The sequence below is a fragment of the Amborella trichopoda genome, chromosome 13 (genome assembly GCF_054954075.1).
Source record: "Amborella trichopoda isolate Santa Cruz 75 chromosome 13, AtrichopodaSantaCruz75HAP2 v2.0, whole genome shotgun sequence".
In the NCBI taxonomy this organism is placed as follows: Eukaryota; Viridiplantae; Streptophyta; class Magnoliopsida; order Amborellales; family Amborellaceae; genus Amborella; species Amborella trichopoda.
The window spans coordinates 20,191,885-20,210,133 of NC_142348.1; the positions used below are offsets into that span (position 1 = coordinate 20,191,885).

Sequence of the window (18,249 nt, forward strand, 5' to 3'; positions counted from 1 at the left end):
TTTACATGTATATTATTCTCATCAAGGCTCACCTAATAAAAATATAGAAAAAAATTATCAATAAAAAATAAAATGACCAAACTACCTCTCGAAAGTTTTTGGGGGTATTTTGGTCAATTTATTTCATGTAAAATATTGTTTCGATATTTCTTCGAAGATTTATCTATTTTTGATGAACACACGCCCAAAATTTCAAGTGATTTAGATTTGTAAAAAAAAACTAAAATTTAAATACTACCAGACATCCGTGATAGTCAAATCGGCCCAGACTCAATATGGGATGTTGGGCTCATATATTCATATGAGCTAGTGGGCTAATCCCGTATTATATATATATATATATATATATATATACTACATTATTAAGCCAGAGTTAAGGGATGGACTAAGAAGGGGCCCTATTCCTAGAGAGAAAGTAAGACAAGTAATCCAAAAAATAAAAAGAGTTTAAAATAAAAGGAGTTTAGGGTATCACAGGGTAATGGGTTATGTAGGGTAATGGGTTCTTTTAGAAAAATGTCCCAATGTACCAAACTTGAGGGTTCTTTTAGAAGAAATATCCCAATGTACCAAAATGTAAAGGGTGTAGTATGCATACGGATGCATCCGTAGGCGTAGAAGTGAGGTGCACCTTCAAATTTTATTATGGTATATAATTTTGACGTAAAATATTTTTAGGATTATCTCAAAATCTATTTTTATATCTAATTATAAACTTTTAAATTTAAAAAATGGTTAAAATCAAGTAGATCTATAAATATGTGAAAATAATGAAATTGGACGGTGTAGATAATATGTTGTAAAATGCACTATTTCTAAGACTTAAAGTCTTTTTATTTTTCATAGTCATACATCTCAATGTCAAGATGATCAATCAAAAGGTTTTTTAACATTAAAACTATATTTTCGGATGGATGTTTGAGGTGCATCCGTAGTTCTACATTATAAGGTTGTAACCTTATATAAACTTTTTCCAAATTTAAATGAAGAGAGAGGCACATAGAAGTTCTACAAGGTAAGGGGTTATTTTAGAAGAAATATTCCAATGTACCAAAATTTAAAGGGGGAGAGAGGCAAATAGAAAATCAAGGTAAACATAAATATATTTATGATGGTTTTAAGATTAAAATTTAAGATAATATATATACTGCATTATTAAACTAGAGTTAAAGGATACAGACCAAAGTTAAAGGATAGACACATGTTGCAAAAATAAAAAGGATCATATTCCTAATCTAAAATGAAAATTTAAATGCAGAGAGCAATGTAGAAAATCAAGGCAAACATAAATATATTTATGATGGTTTTAGGATTAAAATTTAAGATAACATATATACTATAGTATTAATCCATAATATTAAACCAGAATTAAAGGGTAAGGAGTGAACACATGTCGCGAAAATAAAAAAAGGTCCTATTCATAGAGAGAAGGTAAGACAAGTAATCCAAAAAATAAGTGGAGTTTAGTGCATCGCAGGACAATGGGTTCTACATGGTAATGGGTTATTTTAGAAGAAATATCCCAACGTACTAAAATTTAAAGGGAGAAAGAGGCACATAGAAAATCAAGGCAAACATGAATATTAAAATTTAAGATAACATATATCTACTTTCTATGTATAACTAAATCCAAATCCAAATTTTAAGGACAGAGAGGCACGTAGAATTCAAGGCAAACATAAATTCTAGGCTCTACATGGTCCAATAAAATCTTGTATCTACACCAATTGGAATTACAAATATCCACTTTCCAGCAATATAGATATTTATGATGGTTTTAAAAATTAAAATTTAAAATAATATATATCTTCTTTCTAACTAAATCTAAATATTTGTCCCGTATATGTGGTAATTTGAAATAGCATAAATCTACTTCTCCAATTGAATGGAAAGAGATTTACAAGAGAGTTAGGAAGATATATTGAAGCAAGAGACGTGCATGAATTTAAGATCTATAAAAATTGGGAGCTCAATTTCCTTACGTTTATCTCCGAATTTTAGTGAAACTTATCATTTTAGAGTGAGAGATTTTAGATAGACAGAGAGGGAGGGCGGGAGGTGGGCGTGATAGACAGAGACGGAGGGCAGGAGGTGGGCGTGAGAGGGAGAGGGAGGGAGTTATGGAGAGAGAGAGAGTATTGAAATGGGAGATAGAGAGAAATATTAGTTCAAGAAAAAAAAACTTATTAGCTCATCACCTTTGCTTATTTTTTTTTATTTTTATTGTTCAACTCTAATTTTTATAATTTTTTTATTATTATTTAATAAACATTTTTTTTGAAAGTTTTTTTATTAATTTTATGTTTCTTCATCACCTAAGTTTTAGTTGTGCACATGCCCATGTAGGTGTTATGTGGCCTTATGTGAGAAGTATGACAATACTCAAATTTACAATTTTTTTCATTTGCTTTTTAAGTTTTCATCTTGAAAGTTCACATAAATCTAGTTGCACCTCATCTTAACGAGTAATGATCCTATGAGACCCTCCCATACTCCAAAGGATCACTATTAAATTTAACACAGATCTCTAGAAAAGTTATTACATGGGTGAGGGATTAGAATTTTCTAGAGATCTATGCCAAATTTAATGATGATCTTTTGAAGTCTTACGCACATGGATGTGGGAGGGGTCTTATAGGATCATTACTCCATCTTAACATTAGGTTTTTCAATTTTGAACTAATCGATTTGTATGGCCATTATCAACTTTGTGTGTCCCAATATATATTTGTCATTTCTTTCTCAACGATATTTTTTGTTAACATTTGCGTATATTATAGGTTTTTGTCATGCTTCTCTTCTCTTCTTTATTATATATATATATAGGGAAAAGATATTGTGCGCCCAGGTACGTACTGCTGCAGTAAATGCTCACGGCCTATATTGAATTTGGGCTGATCTGACGATCATGGATATCCAATAGTATTTGAATTTTAATTTTTTTTCTACAAATCCAAATTGCTTGAATATTTATGCCTAGATTCAATCCGTGTATTGGACACCACAGAATGGTCCATATGAAATCTGGGCCATTCGCATATGGGTGTACAGCAGTGATATATATATATATATATATATATATATATATATATATATATATATGAGATTTTCGATTTTCTAGGGTTAACAAGCCCCCAAATTACATAGGTTCAAGTTAGAGATCCTTGTGAATTGTATTTTTACTTTTGCCGCCCTTATATTACTTGAAGACCAAAGGATACAGAATGACATTTTAGAATTTTTACTTCCAAATTTGAAAACGTTTGAATTTTGAAATTTGAAACTCTTCTCTCTCACACATAGGCATTCATATTCTTTCTCTCTCCTTGTTGTCCCGAATCCTCTCTCTCTTTATCTCTCTTTGCTATCCCACATCCTCTCTCTCTCTCTCCTTGTTGTCCCCCTTCCTATTCTTTCTCTCTCCTTGCTGTTTTTCTTCCTGTTATTTCTCTTTTTCTCTCTCCTTGCTGTCCCCCTTCCTATTTTTTCTCTCTCCTTACGGTCTCCCTTCCTATTATTTTTCTCTCTCTCTTTTGATCCCATATGAGAGATTTCTGGCCAAAAGAGAGGAGGATGGGGGAGGGAAATGAGAGATAAAGAGAGAGAGGATGGGAGACAACAAGGAGAGAGAAAGGCGTGGGAGAGATGAGCTTTAAATTTCAAATAAAAAATCCAAAATGTCTTTCTATATCATTTGGTTTTCAAGGAATTTAAGGGCCGTAAAAGTAAAAATACGATCCACAAGGGTTTCTAACTTGAACCTATGTAATTTGAAGGGTTGTTAGAAAAACTTATATATATATATATATATATATATATATATATATATATATATATATATATATATATATAGGAAGATACTATAAGACGCCTATAGGTGAAAATGAATAGTGATTTTTCCTACCCTCATCACCGTCCAAAGTTCATTACACGGTCACGATCATCCGATAGTTTTTTATTTTTCATTTTGTTTCTACAAATCAGAATAACCTGAAATTTAGAACGTGTGTTCATAAAAAATAGGCAAATCTACGAAAAAATATTAAAAAAATATTTTACATGAAAAATATTGATCAAATACCCCAAAAATTTGTCAGAGGTATTTTGATCAATTGGTTTTTTGTGAATTATTTGTTTATATTTTTATTAGGTGCGTCTCACTAAGATGTATATACTCTCCAAATTTCATGTTGTTTTAATTTGTAAAAAAAACATTAAAAATAAAATACTACCAGATAATCGTGACCGTGCGATGCACTTTAGACGGTGATGAGGGTAGACGAAATTACTGTTCATTTTCGCCTATAGGTGTTGGGAAGACTTTTAGCCCACTAGCTCATATGAGCCCAATGGTCCATATTGAATTTGGGCCGATCCGACAATCACGGATGTCTGGTAGTGTTTGATTTTTTTTTTCCCCTACAAATAAAAATCACTTAAAATTTTAGCCATGTGCTCATCAAAAATAGGTGAATCTTTAAAAACTATTAAAAAAATATTTTACACGAAATAAATTTATCAAAATACCCCCAAAATATTTCTAGGGGTATTTTGATCCTTTTTTTTCTTGAATAATTTTTTTTATATATTTTTATTAGGTGAGTTTTAATGAGAAGAACACACACCTAAAATCTTTGGATTTGTAATACATTTCTTTTGTAGAAATGTATTAGATTTTGTAATAAATTTTTTTGCATTTTTATGTATGTAATTTTGATTTTTTCGTTTTTGTTTTTAATCAAATATGAACATATTTTATACTATTACTTATGATTTACTTTTGTCGGAAACATTTTGGTTTTATTTATGCTCCTAAATATTTTAACAATTATAAAATGCTTCATAAACATTATGTATTGTTTTCTACAGAAATAGGTAAAAGGAAACTATCTGTCATTCCTAATATTTTACTGCCAAATAATTTAAATTTGTATTATTTTAATAATTTAAAATTATGTAAAACTACTTTGTAAAAATTTTAATACAAAACGTTCATTTCAATTTTTACTTAATATCAGAGTTTTATTTTCAAAAAATTTCTTTCACAATTTTTAAGAACTATCATCGTTACTTTTCTTTTATTAATTAAATATTTTAATTTCATTAAAAAATATTTGTGCATTTTCATGAGTTTTAGATTATTTGTTAGCATTTTTTAATAGTTTAATTATGAAATTATAATTGTTCCAAACTAGCATGCCATTTTTTAATCTATAAATGTTATGTACCCAAAATATCTATGACTAATTCATATTTTTTATTACATTTTTTCATTGGTTTGAAGTTAAGTATATTATTTTCAATGAAAATAGGAAATAAACTTCATCTTTTTTTAGACTCTTTTAAACACAAAAGGAAACCAACTTTATTTATTTCTAGAAAATTTCAGATTTCAAAGTGTCTCAAATAAAAAAATATTGTACCAACTATAATAGCAGAAATTCTGTCTTAGATATACTATATTTATAAATGTTGAATTTCTGATACTACAAAGGAATTCAACGTGCTCAAAACTCTAATAACATCTTCCTTTTTATAAGAGCTTTAGGAAATAAATATTGAAGTCATTTTAAGCAAAATTTCAAATTTATAAAAATTTTGTATGATCATTTTGCAAATTTTTTACAACAAATTTCTAGGTGCTTAAAACTCTAATATTTTGGTATAAACTTTTAGGATGTAGAGATAATTATTAAGTTCCAACTAAAATTAGATAAGTGTATTAAAATTATATTATTAAGTTTCTTGCTATTTGATTTATTTTTGTTTTTCATCTATCTTTGCTTACATTTTATATTAAAATATATTATTGATTTTTTTTTTATGTGCTTTTGTTATTCTTCTACCTCTCATTACATTTATAGGTGCAACATACATGAATCAATTAATCATTATTAATTATAATATATAATAATATAATATTGTAATATATTATTATGGTAGTCATAATTAATAGATGCCCCTGGTATTTTTATTATCATCTTTTTTAATACGGCCATTATTATTTTTATAATAATATTGTTAATATTTTATTATTAATAATATTATATTAGTATAATATCATATTATTATTATTACTATGATATTCTTAATATGAATATAATAATATTAGTATTTTTTATTCTTATAATATTAGAAATTATTGCAATATTGATACTGTCCTTATTTGTTATTAAGTACTTTGTTATTAATAATATTATATTATATTGTTATAAGGAAAACATTTATATTAAGTTGCAACCTTAAAATGTAGAATTAGATATGCACTTCAAAAATGTATCACAAAGGTTGTTTTAATGTTGAAAGAACCTTTAATTGATCATCTCGACATCGAGATGTATGAATATTAAAAAAACATAGTTTTTGAGTCCCAGAAATAATGCATCTTGCAACACATTATCTAGACCGTCCATTTTCAAAATTTTCAAATGTTTATAGATCTATTTGATTTTAACCTTTTTTTAAGTTTAAAGGTTTCTATTTAGATATGAATATAGATTTTAAGAATCATAAGAATATTATTAATTATAATATATAATAATATAATATTATTGTATGTATTATTATATTATTATGGTAGTCATAATTCATAGATGCCCCTGTTATTTTTATTATAATCTTGTTAATACTTTTTATTAATAATATTATATTAGGAGTATTATTATATTATAATAATATTAATATTTTTATTCTTGTATCAAAGTATTTTCATAGTAGTAAAAGTAGGGTGAGGTTTGTGTAAGGTCTCAACCTTATATTATTAAAGTAACGTGTGCCTAAAAAATATGTCGAAAATGTAGTTTTGGTGCCACGAAGCTTTGCGATTATGTGAAAATCAATTGTTATCCTCTAATTATGAAATTTCAAGTTCCAGAAATAGTGAGATCAAGCAGATCGATAAACATTCGAAAATCTTGAAAATGAATGACCCAAATTTTTAATGAAGATGAACTATTTTTTGGACTACAAATACTCTTATTTTTTCTATGAATCTCGAAGTCGAGATGATTAACTTGAAGGTTTTATAGTATGGAAACAACATTCACTAGTGGGTTTTTCAGGTGCACTTTACCCATACAACATAAGATTGAGACCTTATATAAACTTTTTCCATAAAATTATTGTGAAACAATATTATCTCTGGTGCTTATTGCATTTTGGATGAGCCAACTCTTTTTTTGTTGTTTTTTTTTCTTTTTTTTAACTGTGTACCCATATCTTGTCTCTCTGTTTATTATACAAAAAAACAATTATGGGTCAAAAAAAATTGCCAAACATAGTTTATGAGAAATACCCTATGATACAAACCTGTAGAATTTGCAATAAAAGAAATAGAGAAGATAAGATATCATCAAGACATATACGTGGTCCTGTAATAGCGCATATGTTCATAGAGAGTAAACTAGTATCTCTTTCATAGGGATTACTTTGGTTTACCAAAGATTTAGAGAGTTATAATTCTTGTATTTTAGGAAACAAATCTCACTATAATAATAATCCCATAAAATAGGAAACTCAATATAAGAAATTTAATATCTTGTAACATACAAAATAGGAAACTCAATATATGGTTTTTATAACTGTCAACACTCCCCCTCAAGTTGGTGCGTAGTATGGTGCGTAGTTATCAATGGAGCACAACTTGGACAGTATCTGATGAAACTTTGTTTTTGCAATAACTTTGATAAACATGTCTGCAAGTTGGTCTTTACTTCAAACATAAGGAGTATTAATAATTTTTTATTGAACATTTTCTCTCACAAAGTGACAATCAACTTCTACGTGTTTGGTTTTTTCATGAAAAACTGGATTGGAGGCTATATGCATAACTACTTGATTATCACAAAATATCTCTATTGGAATGACTGTTGGGAACCCCATATATTGAAGTAGGTAATTTAGCCATATCAATTCGTTTGTAGTTGAAGCCATAGCTCTATATTCAGCCTCTGCACTGGATCGAGCAACTACATTTTATTTCTTGCTTTTTAACTAAGTTTCCTCCGACCATTATACAATAACCGGTAGTGGACCTCCTGTCAATTAGAATACTTGTCCAGTCAATATCAGAATAACCAATAATATTAATGTAATCATGCGGTTTCAACCAAACACCTTTGCTGGGTCTTAAGATATCTGATATCGACAACTTTCATATGACATGATCTAAGAGCATACATAAAGTGGCTCACAAGACTAACCACATACATTATATCTATCGTGTTACAATCAAACAGATCAATATACTAACAATTCTATGAAAACAGCTCACATCTTCAAAAGGTTTTCTAATTATTGAATTAAGCTTGCAGTTAATATCAACACAAGTATCAACGGGTTTGACCCCTAGTTTATCAGTTTCTTTCAACAAATCTAATACATATTTCCTTTGAGAAATGAAGAGTCCATTTTTTTTAATGTGCCACTTCAATGCCGAGATAATACTTTAGTTGGCTAAGATCTTTGATGTCAAATTTCTTGCGAAGATGATTTTAAATTTCATGATGCTTTCTTTACTATTACCTGTAATGATAATATCGTCAACATAAATTAGTACAGTTGTTACACCTAAAGTTCCCTTTTTTTTTAACATCAAATAGTCAATTGAACTTCTAAGAAACTCAACACTCATCAAGGCTGTACTGAGTTTGGCATACCTTGCTTGAGGTGATTGTTTAAGTCCATATAAAGCCTTCTTTAACTTGTATACAAGAATTTTCTCTTTTTATTTAGAATGACATTGAGGAAGACTCATATAGACTTCTTCTTCAAGGTCATCATATAAAAAAGTATTTTTAACATCCATCTGATGCAGAGACCATCCATAATTGACTGTGATAGACAAAAGAACATGAACAATATTCATGTTGATAACTGGTGCAAAAGTTTATTTACAGTCGACTCCATAAGTTTAGGTTAATCCTTGGCCCACCAACTTGAGCTCAAGTCTCTTAACAGATCCATCGCTATTATATTTGATTTTATAAACCCATCTACATCCAACTGTTTTCTTTTCTTTGTTTGAAGTTCATCTTTCATGGTCTTCATCCACACATGTTGAGAAATAACATTTGAAAATTGGTTGGCTCATAACTATTAGAAATAGAGCTCAAAAAGGAACAATAACCAGGAGATATATTTTCATATGAAATATGATTTTGAACAAGATAAGAAACCGCATGGTAAGTATAAAAATCTTGAAGTCTAGAAGAAGGTTGAGAGATACAAGAAGATCTTCGCAAAGGGGGGTCAGGTGGGGCCACGGCTGGAGTTTTCTTCTTCTAAACCAGTTTCGTAAGTTTCAGAGATATCTTTAACTTAAACTTGATCATCATGATTTGTTCTAGATGTGTTGAACACATCACTTATATTAATATTAGGCAAGAGAAAATGAACTCTTGAACACTCCCCCGGAGTCATATTTTTCAAACCATTCTTAAATGTGCATGAAAATAAGACTATGTTTTAACAAATTGAACATCTCTAGAAAGATGCATTTTTTTGGTTGTGGGAACATAACATTTGTATGCCTTTTGAGTAGAAGAATATCCAAGACGGATACATCTACTGAAACGTTTATTAATTTATCCCGGTTGTACCCAGCCACATGAACATAAGACACATCCAAATACTCGTAAATGAGACAAATTAATTTATCTATTTTTCAAACTTTCAAGGGAAGATTTATCCTTAAGAATTTACTTGGAAGTTTGTTAATCAAATAACAAGCAGTTAAAAAGCTACAGACCAATAAATTTTTGGAACATGCATCTGAAACATCAAAGACTTTGTAGCTTCCATAAGGTTTTCTAATACACGATATTTGATGTACAATACCAAGATTCAATAAATGCTCAGAAAAATCTTTGTTCACATACTATGTGCCATTATCAGTCCACAAAATTCTAATCTTGCTATTGTATTGAGTGGAAATCAGGTTGGAAAATTCTTTGAACATAAGGAAAACTTCTGTTTTTTATTGTAATATATATACCCAAGCACGAGACCAATCATCGATAAAAATGACAAAATATTTACAGCCAACATAAAAATCAACTGGGGCTTGTCCTCATATATAAGAATACATCAAATAAAAAGGTTCATTTTGAAACATGCATAGAAAACTGAAATGGAAGTCTTGTGTATTTTAAAAACTTACAAACTTCACAAGAATGAGAATTTACAGATAGAAAGGGCATTAAGATTTTCAAAACTTTATCTGAATGGTGTCCAAATCTCCAATGCTACAATTTATTAATATCAGAATTATATTGACAGGCAATTAAAGCCTTATTCTCCTAATTAAATAAATATAGCCTTTGAGATAGTTTTCATTCACCAATCTTCCTCCTCATAGCCTGGTCTTAAAAAATCATAGTGTTTAGAGAAAAAATAATATTGCAATTCATACTCTGAGTAATTCTACTAAGAGACATCAAATTAGAGGAAAATGATGGCATAAATAGAACTTCAGAGTTATGAGACTTGGATAAGAAATTGGTCTTACCAACACCATGGACAAGAATAAAAGAACTATTAGCAATAGACACAAGATTTATATTTTTATTATTTTTGAAGTAAGATAGACACTGTAAGTTACCAATCATATGATCTATGGCTCCAGAATCTATTATCCAAGAAAAAATGTCAGAAAAAACATGGAAGCATAAGGGTTACCTGTGTCCGAAAATGAGGAAAAATGATTCTATGTGGAAGAAGAACCAATGTTGTTACTTGATTGCTGATAATGATCACAGTTGCAGTGATGAATTTACGTGGTTGCAATCTGAGTGGTAGATCTGTCGGCTGTCCTATTATTAATGGGCTATAAGTGTGAGTATAATACCTAACACCTATCCTCAGATGTCCTATATTGTTGCGATGATCACATGTAGGACGTCCTCTATTACTACGGACCCTGCGACTATCGCAATAATTGTTGGAGCGTCTACCTCGACCATTATTTTGAGCCGTTTTTGTTTCATATTTCTCATTATTAGCAATAGAGAAGATTTTTTAATACTCCCTTCAGAGATTTTGAAACGAAGATTCATATTTTTCTTTATAGTTATTTGTCCAAATTTAGATTTTCTAAAGAAAGAATGAGAAACAACTTTCGACCGAACAAGATAATCAAGTCCATTCAAATGAATAGTAATAAGTTTTATGCTAGAGATAGGTTCCAAATCTACCATTACAAAAAAAATAAAGGGAACAAAAAAACTAACCAGATAAGTGAATATCAATTAAAGAGTAGAAAACACCTCAATTGAAAATATCTGAAGACCCTAATTAGCAATATCATTTCTCTCTCTAGAAAATGCTAATGCGTACCCAACTGCTTAAAAGCTCACAAACGCAATTACCAGTTGCTCTTTCTAAACAAAAAATACTGCTGCCATTGATAAACTCTTTCATGTTATCGGGATTCTAGCTTTCATCACCGGGATTTAATTTGACAACATAAATTTGGATGAGGAACTTTATGTTGCAAAAGTTATGGCTGAATTTGATGTATCTTATGATGAAAATATTGACCCCACTGAGTTGATAAGTGAGACGTCCATGGGGTTTCGATTATGATCCTTTGCTGCAAAAAAAAAAAAAACACACAGACATGAATGGGGGTTTTGGTACAAACCGTTTGAAGCAAAAAGAGAGATGGCAATGGCGGAGTTCTTCTCTTTGTTTTTTAAATAGTAAGACCACAATTGATAGCTAGTGATAGATCAGCCTCCTCTAATACCATGTAGAATTTGCACTAAAAGAAATAGAGAAGAGAAGATATCAATAAGGTATATACGTAGTTCCGCAATGGTGCCTTCGTCTATAGAGAGTAAACCAGTATCTCATTCATCGGAATTACTCTGGTTTACCAGAGATTTATAAAGTTACAATTTTTATCTTTTAGAAAATAAATCTCACTAAAATAGTAATCCCATAAAATAGGAAACTCAATATAAAAAACTTAATATCTTGTAATATACAGGATAGGAAATTCAATTTATGGTTTCTACAACTGTCAACAAAACCAACTAGATGTTTGTGTGCCAAAGCAATCTGGCTTTGCTTGGGAGTTTCGTTCAGGTCACATAATGATTCAATTCAGATAGTTTATAGGTGACCAAGCCAATGGATTGGCGCTAGGGCTATTTTGTGCTCCCTAGACTTAGAACAAAAAGGGGTAGGGGTTCATTTTCAGGCAAGATGTATATTGGTTTGTTGTTGGGATTGTATACAATGAGACCATATACGTATGGTACAGAGTGGTCACAATTACTTATAAAATGATGTGAAATATGTTAACTTAAGTTTTTCACAAAGTTCAAAAAAATTTCTTTTGAACTTTGAGCTTGTTAATGAAATAAATATAACCACCCAATTTCACATCCAATGGTCAAGATTAATTGTGACCACCTTGTACCAGAGACAAATGGCCTCATTATATGCTTTCCCTTTGCTTTTTTTCTCAGTGCAATCGTAAAAAAAAAGAAAAAAAAAAGTAAAGAAAAAAAAGTGCTGGCGTCCTTTCCCAAAATAAACACTTATTGTATGGGGCATTGTATATGACCTAGCTTAGCGATTGAGCTTTGTGTTGGCCATCCAACATGGTTGGCAGCAACATCATCTTATGGAAATGGGTAATATTACATCATCAAAGCCTCTTACTAATTGAAGCATTTTAACTATGGTGAAATTTCTATTGGGAATTAAAAAAGAACTAATGTTTAGCCGATCTTACAAAACCATGAAGGTGTCAAATCAATCTATTTAGTATTAGGATGGTTACATTTCTAGTTTCATTATTCTTAAATACCCTATTAAACAATATCTTAAAAAATTATTAAATTAGAGTTGTGTTCAATATTGTGAACCTTGAATAGGCAAGAAATTTTGGTAATTTAGCATGCTTAACTGGTTTCAACGAAATGATGAAAATACACGTAGTTCTTACATAATAGAAATAGGTTTTACAATATAAAAAAAGTGAGTTCAACAGAGGAGTTTTATCATTTATTCCTTGTTGCTAGCCTAACCAATATGGGACAATATGGTGTAGTCGTAAGGCCACTAAAATAATCCCCAATTATTTGGATGCCCTTGTATGTCCATGGTTCCAATGCTTAACAAGAGAAATTTAATTGTTTTTAACCTTATGTATTTAGAGGTACTTGAATCAAATAAAAAAAAATAACTAAACCATGTAGATGTAAAATGAGATGATTTGACCCCCATAACTAACCTATGTGTTGTTGCCTTCAATGCTTGCTGGTTAGGCATGCACATTCAAGCACGCACATTCTCATTCCCATATGCAGAAGATTCTGCAAATACGTGACACTATATAATTGAGCACAAAGTTTTAAGACTCATCTTGGGCATTGCAAATGGCCCTTGCTCGAGTAGTTACCCGGTTGAGTCTGAACATGACTGGGCCACGAATGAGTGGACTCTTGGATAAGTAGTTTCGTATTGCAAAAAAAAAGTAAAAAATAATTTTTTACAAAAAAATAAAAAATAATTTTTTTAAAAAAAAGCAAGGGAAGATGGTATAATTTGGCATTTTGCCCTAGAGAAAGAGAACTTTTGAAACCTAACAAAAGAGAGAGAATGGGGCCCTCCTTTGGCCAGGTCTTCCTAACCTCAGTCACGTCTTGTCCTCCCCCAAGTTGGGTCTCTCTTTCAAAATCATATTCAAGCATCTCCCCCATGACAAACAACAAATTGCATCAAATACATAAATCTAAATAGCATAAAACCAACCCTACCGGAACCTTTCATGTCCTAATGATTTTTACTTTGTTTGGTAGGATCATTAGCATTTCGATTAAGCTCATAGCAAACATGTGTACATGATAGTCAACTTATCACAAAAGTCTAAAACATGGAACCATAAAGTTTATAAGTTGCATGTCACATGCTGCTCCAATTTATATCACTTAATAACATTCAAAGAATCTCTTTCTATCTCAACAATAATACCCAAATTACTTTCTTCAATAATTTTCAAACCCCTCAATAGAGCATGTATTTCTGCCTCATTAGCAGTGCAATTCCACGAGGACCAAAGAAAGTCAACAAAATACTTCTAGATGAAGCATTACCAATCCTCCCACTCAAGGTAGACCAAGATTACCAAATGAACTACAATCCAGATTTACTTTAATTACTCCTAGAGCAAGAATTTTCCAAACCCCATAGATTCTCCTTTAACTACAATTCATCAATATAATTTTCCTAAGATTATAAAACATATCATGCCTTGGTATGGCTCAAGATTCCTTCTTAATTAATGACTAGCTCCAACACCTTCATTTTAATCTTATCTACACCCAAAATCAAGTATCAAATAATTTTATGTTCCTGTCTTTCCATAATCTCCCACAAAAGTGCTGCTCGTGATGATCTTTGCTGGCTTAATTAAATTAGGAAGATTTTGATGTCTACAATGTGAGCAATCTGTCCAAGAAGATTGAGTTGAATATCCATTATATCTAGTTTCACAGTACTCTTGCACAATATATATTGATAATAATCTTTCCTCTTTTCCTCAAGTTGTGCACTACTAGTATCTTGTCAAGAAACAATAACCACATAAAAGCTTGCACTTTATCTGGAGCTGGCCATTTTCAATTTTTAGCAAACCTTGGTTTGCTCCATCTATACCTGGCATGGAATAATTATAGATAAATAGATTTAACAAAAAACACACTCTCATTATCAATCTCTATCTTTTCTTTCTAGATAGGAGTACTCATGCGGAGGATCTTGTAGAAACTAAATTAATTGGTTAACAACCACATTCAAGTTCTATTTCATTTGCATTTAATCACCTAATTAGCTTGTAAACCCCTACCAGAAACGACCACTCTAAATTTGACATGTTGGTTTTCCACCATTTCAAAGAGATCTGGGTACTAGAACTTCAAAGCAGTACTATCCAACCACCGATGTTCCCAAAATGAAAAAATTTCCCTGTTTCCTAAGATATACCTTAGATTTCTTTCGAGAAAAGATTTACACTGAATAATTTCTCTCTAAATTGAAAACCAACATCTTCCACTTTTTCCCTCCCCAATTAGCAAAGAATTGGTATCCATGCCATATTAACTCTCCTCTTTGTAGTTGATCCTCATGTTGAACAGTTCTCTACCACCACTTAGTCATTACAGCTCCTTTCATAACTTATATTTTCTAACACCCAAATTCCCATCCTTCTTTGGAGTGCATACCTTAACACATCCAACTAAATGATATATGTTCTTTTCCCTATTGTGTCCCAAAAGAAATGATTTTATCAATCTTCCTAGCAAGCAAACTGTGCCATTCACAAAAGGGACATATAATATATTGACGAATTGGATAATGTAGATTTCAACAGAGTAATCCTCCCTCCCAGCTACAAATATTTGGCTTTCCACATATCCATTTTAATATACACCTTGGATATCTAGATCCCACGATTTAGGAACTTTAGCATTTGACATAGCCAACCCTAAATATTTGATGAGAAACTCCACTTTATAGAACAAAAATAACATCCAATTTAACAACCTCTTCCATTTCACAACATATTCCAATCAATTTTGTGCTCTTAAAAATTCACTTTGAGATCCAAAATAACATAGTATCTAAAGAACCTCCTTGAGAACATAATGTAATTCACATTTGCATCATAAAAAATCAAAGTATCCATGGTGTATTATAATGAGAAATGCTTGGTGCATTGTTAGAAGCTTTAAAACCCGTTATGAAGCCCTCCTCTTCTACCTTCACAAATGTTACACTCATTACTTCAGCCATTAAAATGAACAAAATAGGAACGAAAGGATCTCCTTGCCTATTTCCCTTGTAGCACATTAAAAACCTCTAAAGCTACTATTGATGATTCCTAAACATGGGTACTTGATAGACTACCCTAAATCCAGCTCCTCTACTTCTTTTAAAAACCCATTTGCCACATAATATCTTGTAAAGCTTTCTAATCCACTCTACTATAAGTTTTCTCTTGATCTGAACTTACATGGAACTCCAAGTTTATTATTCCTCTTCCTCGAATGTATACGCTCTTGTGCAATCAAAATGGCATCTGTAATAAACCTATCATGAATGAAATCATATTAAAGTCTACTAATCACTGATGGTAAATCCTTCCTAAGCCTTCTTGCAAGGATCTTAGAATAATCTTATACAAACTCGAAACTATGCTACTGCGAATGTCATTTAGGCATGCAATAACTTATTTTTTAGGTTTTAACGCTATAGATGTAGAGTTAGTAGGCTTACTCACAATTTTGGGGCATCACTTCTAGTAGATATAGACTATAGAAGTAGATTATATAGAGGCAACTAGCACCTAGAAATAGGCTTGAAACCTAGGGACAGTATCCTCATAATCCCAAAAAAAAACCATAAAAGATAGGGGAATGGTGGTTTCTACTTCAGGATGGCCGACCAACAGTGAATATATAGGGTCGTCTAGTCCAACAGAAATCCAGTAACATATATATCAAAAAACTGATGGAGAGGATAGAAGACAGTGGAAAGTACCATATTTGTGCCAAATTTGAAAAATCCTCAGTTTGGGTAACAAAGAACTTTAAGGATAAAGCCCAAAACCCATGATTGGAAAACTAATAAAGATCATGATTTGAATCAGATAAAATTGATGCAAATTGGCTCCAAACTGAGCCTAAATCTAATCCAATATATGCCCAAGATATATATATATATATATATATATATATATATATATATAAAAGAAGAGACCATTTACGATGTCGGATGACTGAAATACTATAGCATGTGGATTATGGAAAAAGTTAAAAAATTACAAAAGAGCTCTTGTAAATCGGCACCTAATGCATCCAAAAATCTCGATAATGGTAGCAAATCGCTCAAAACCCTTAACTTAAAAAATTGAGGTCGCTCCAAAGCTATTTGACACCTCTTGTTGAAAGTTTGTCCTTAGCATACTATTTGAAAGTTAAAATTGTGGGTCGAAATATTACAAAACACCCAAATCTTTTGTAGAAGTGATGACTCCCAAACCCCATGGAGAAATGATCCAGGCTTCGTATATATTGTTCCTTGCTGTAAGGGCTTTCCAATGAGGTAGATATTGTGGGGGCTTCTTCCAGGTCATGGTTAAAATCTAGAGAGAAGTTGTGGTGTGAAGTAGTACTGGGAGTTTTACACAAGGTATATAAAATAAAATTTTTAAAAGTTCCTTGACAAAATACACAACTGGACCTAGAAAAATCCCCAAATTACTACCAAAGACAAGAATGCAAACACCATAGTCTTTTACTATACAATATGTAATAACATCTTTACGACATGAGCCTTGTTCTTTTACAACATTACAGAATCAAATTACATCAAAAGAAAAGGCAAATAAAGCAAGTGCACATGAGTTTGATATGACTTTTAAGAAGCCGACTAAAACATATCCACCACGCAAATACCGCTATGATATTAGTACAACCCTTATTATCACTTGCAACTGAAAACGCAAGAGAGATGGTTTTGATCTAATCGTGTGAAGCACGTACATAACCACCACACTAGTAGAATCGCATCAACAAATAAGGGCCAAAGGAACCTTACAAGGATATAGGATGATAAGAACCTTTGGTGGGAGAAAACAGGGGTCGAATACATTTTTTATTTGATAAAAAAAAGGAGATACATTGATATTGATTAGAAATATAGATAATTTACTGATATTTATAAGAGATGTAGATGCATTACATAGAAAATAAAAACAAACAAACCAATTCTTGAACCCAATTAATCCATAACGAAGAAAAAAATGCAATAAATAAACCCCAAGGAAAAAGTAACTTAAAGTGCATAGAAAAAAAAATCGCACCTCAAATGGCGTCGTCCAACCTCGGAGGAGAGTTGGAAGTCTTTGAGACGACAAAGGGCGATGGAGGCTTGGAGGTTTTCCCTGTAGAGAAAGAGATATTGGCAGCGAGAGAAGAGTGAAAATGAGAATGGAAAAGGCGAAAGGAAAGCAGAGTCTGCCCTTTATATCTTTGTTTATTTCATAATTTGATATCAAAAATATTGGATGCCCTAAAACATGACGTTTAAGGTCAAGAGCAATTGATAGGAGTGGCAATCTGGTTTGGTTGACACGGACCGGGTTCGGGTCGGGTCAGCCTGATCCACTATGAAATATATAAGTTATATAAAATATATATTTATAATATAAAAATTAAATTTTTTTAAAATTTTCTA

General features: G+C 31.1%; 1 long non-coding RNA gene across 1 annotated transcript; it reads right to left on the reverse strand.

The window, feature by feature from the left end:
• Window positions 1-11,148: 11,148 nt before the first annotated feature.
• LOC148779069 (uncharacterized) lies at window positions 11,149-18,011 on the reverse strand. Its single transcript, XR_016047194.1, has 2 exons — window positions 17,876-18,011; window positions 11,149-11,590 (listed from the first exon to the last, which is right to left on the reverse strand). It is a non-coding gene; the product is annotated as an uncharacterized LOC148779069 (long non-coding RNA).
• Between the last annotated feature and the right edge of the window lie 238 nt (window positions 18,012-18,249).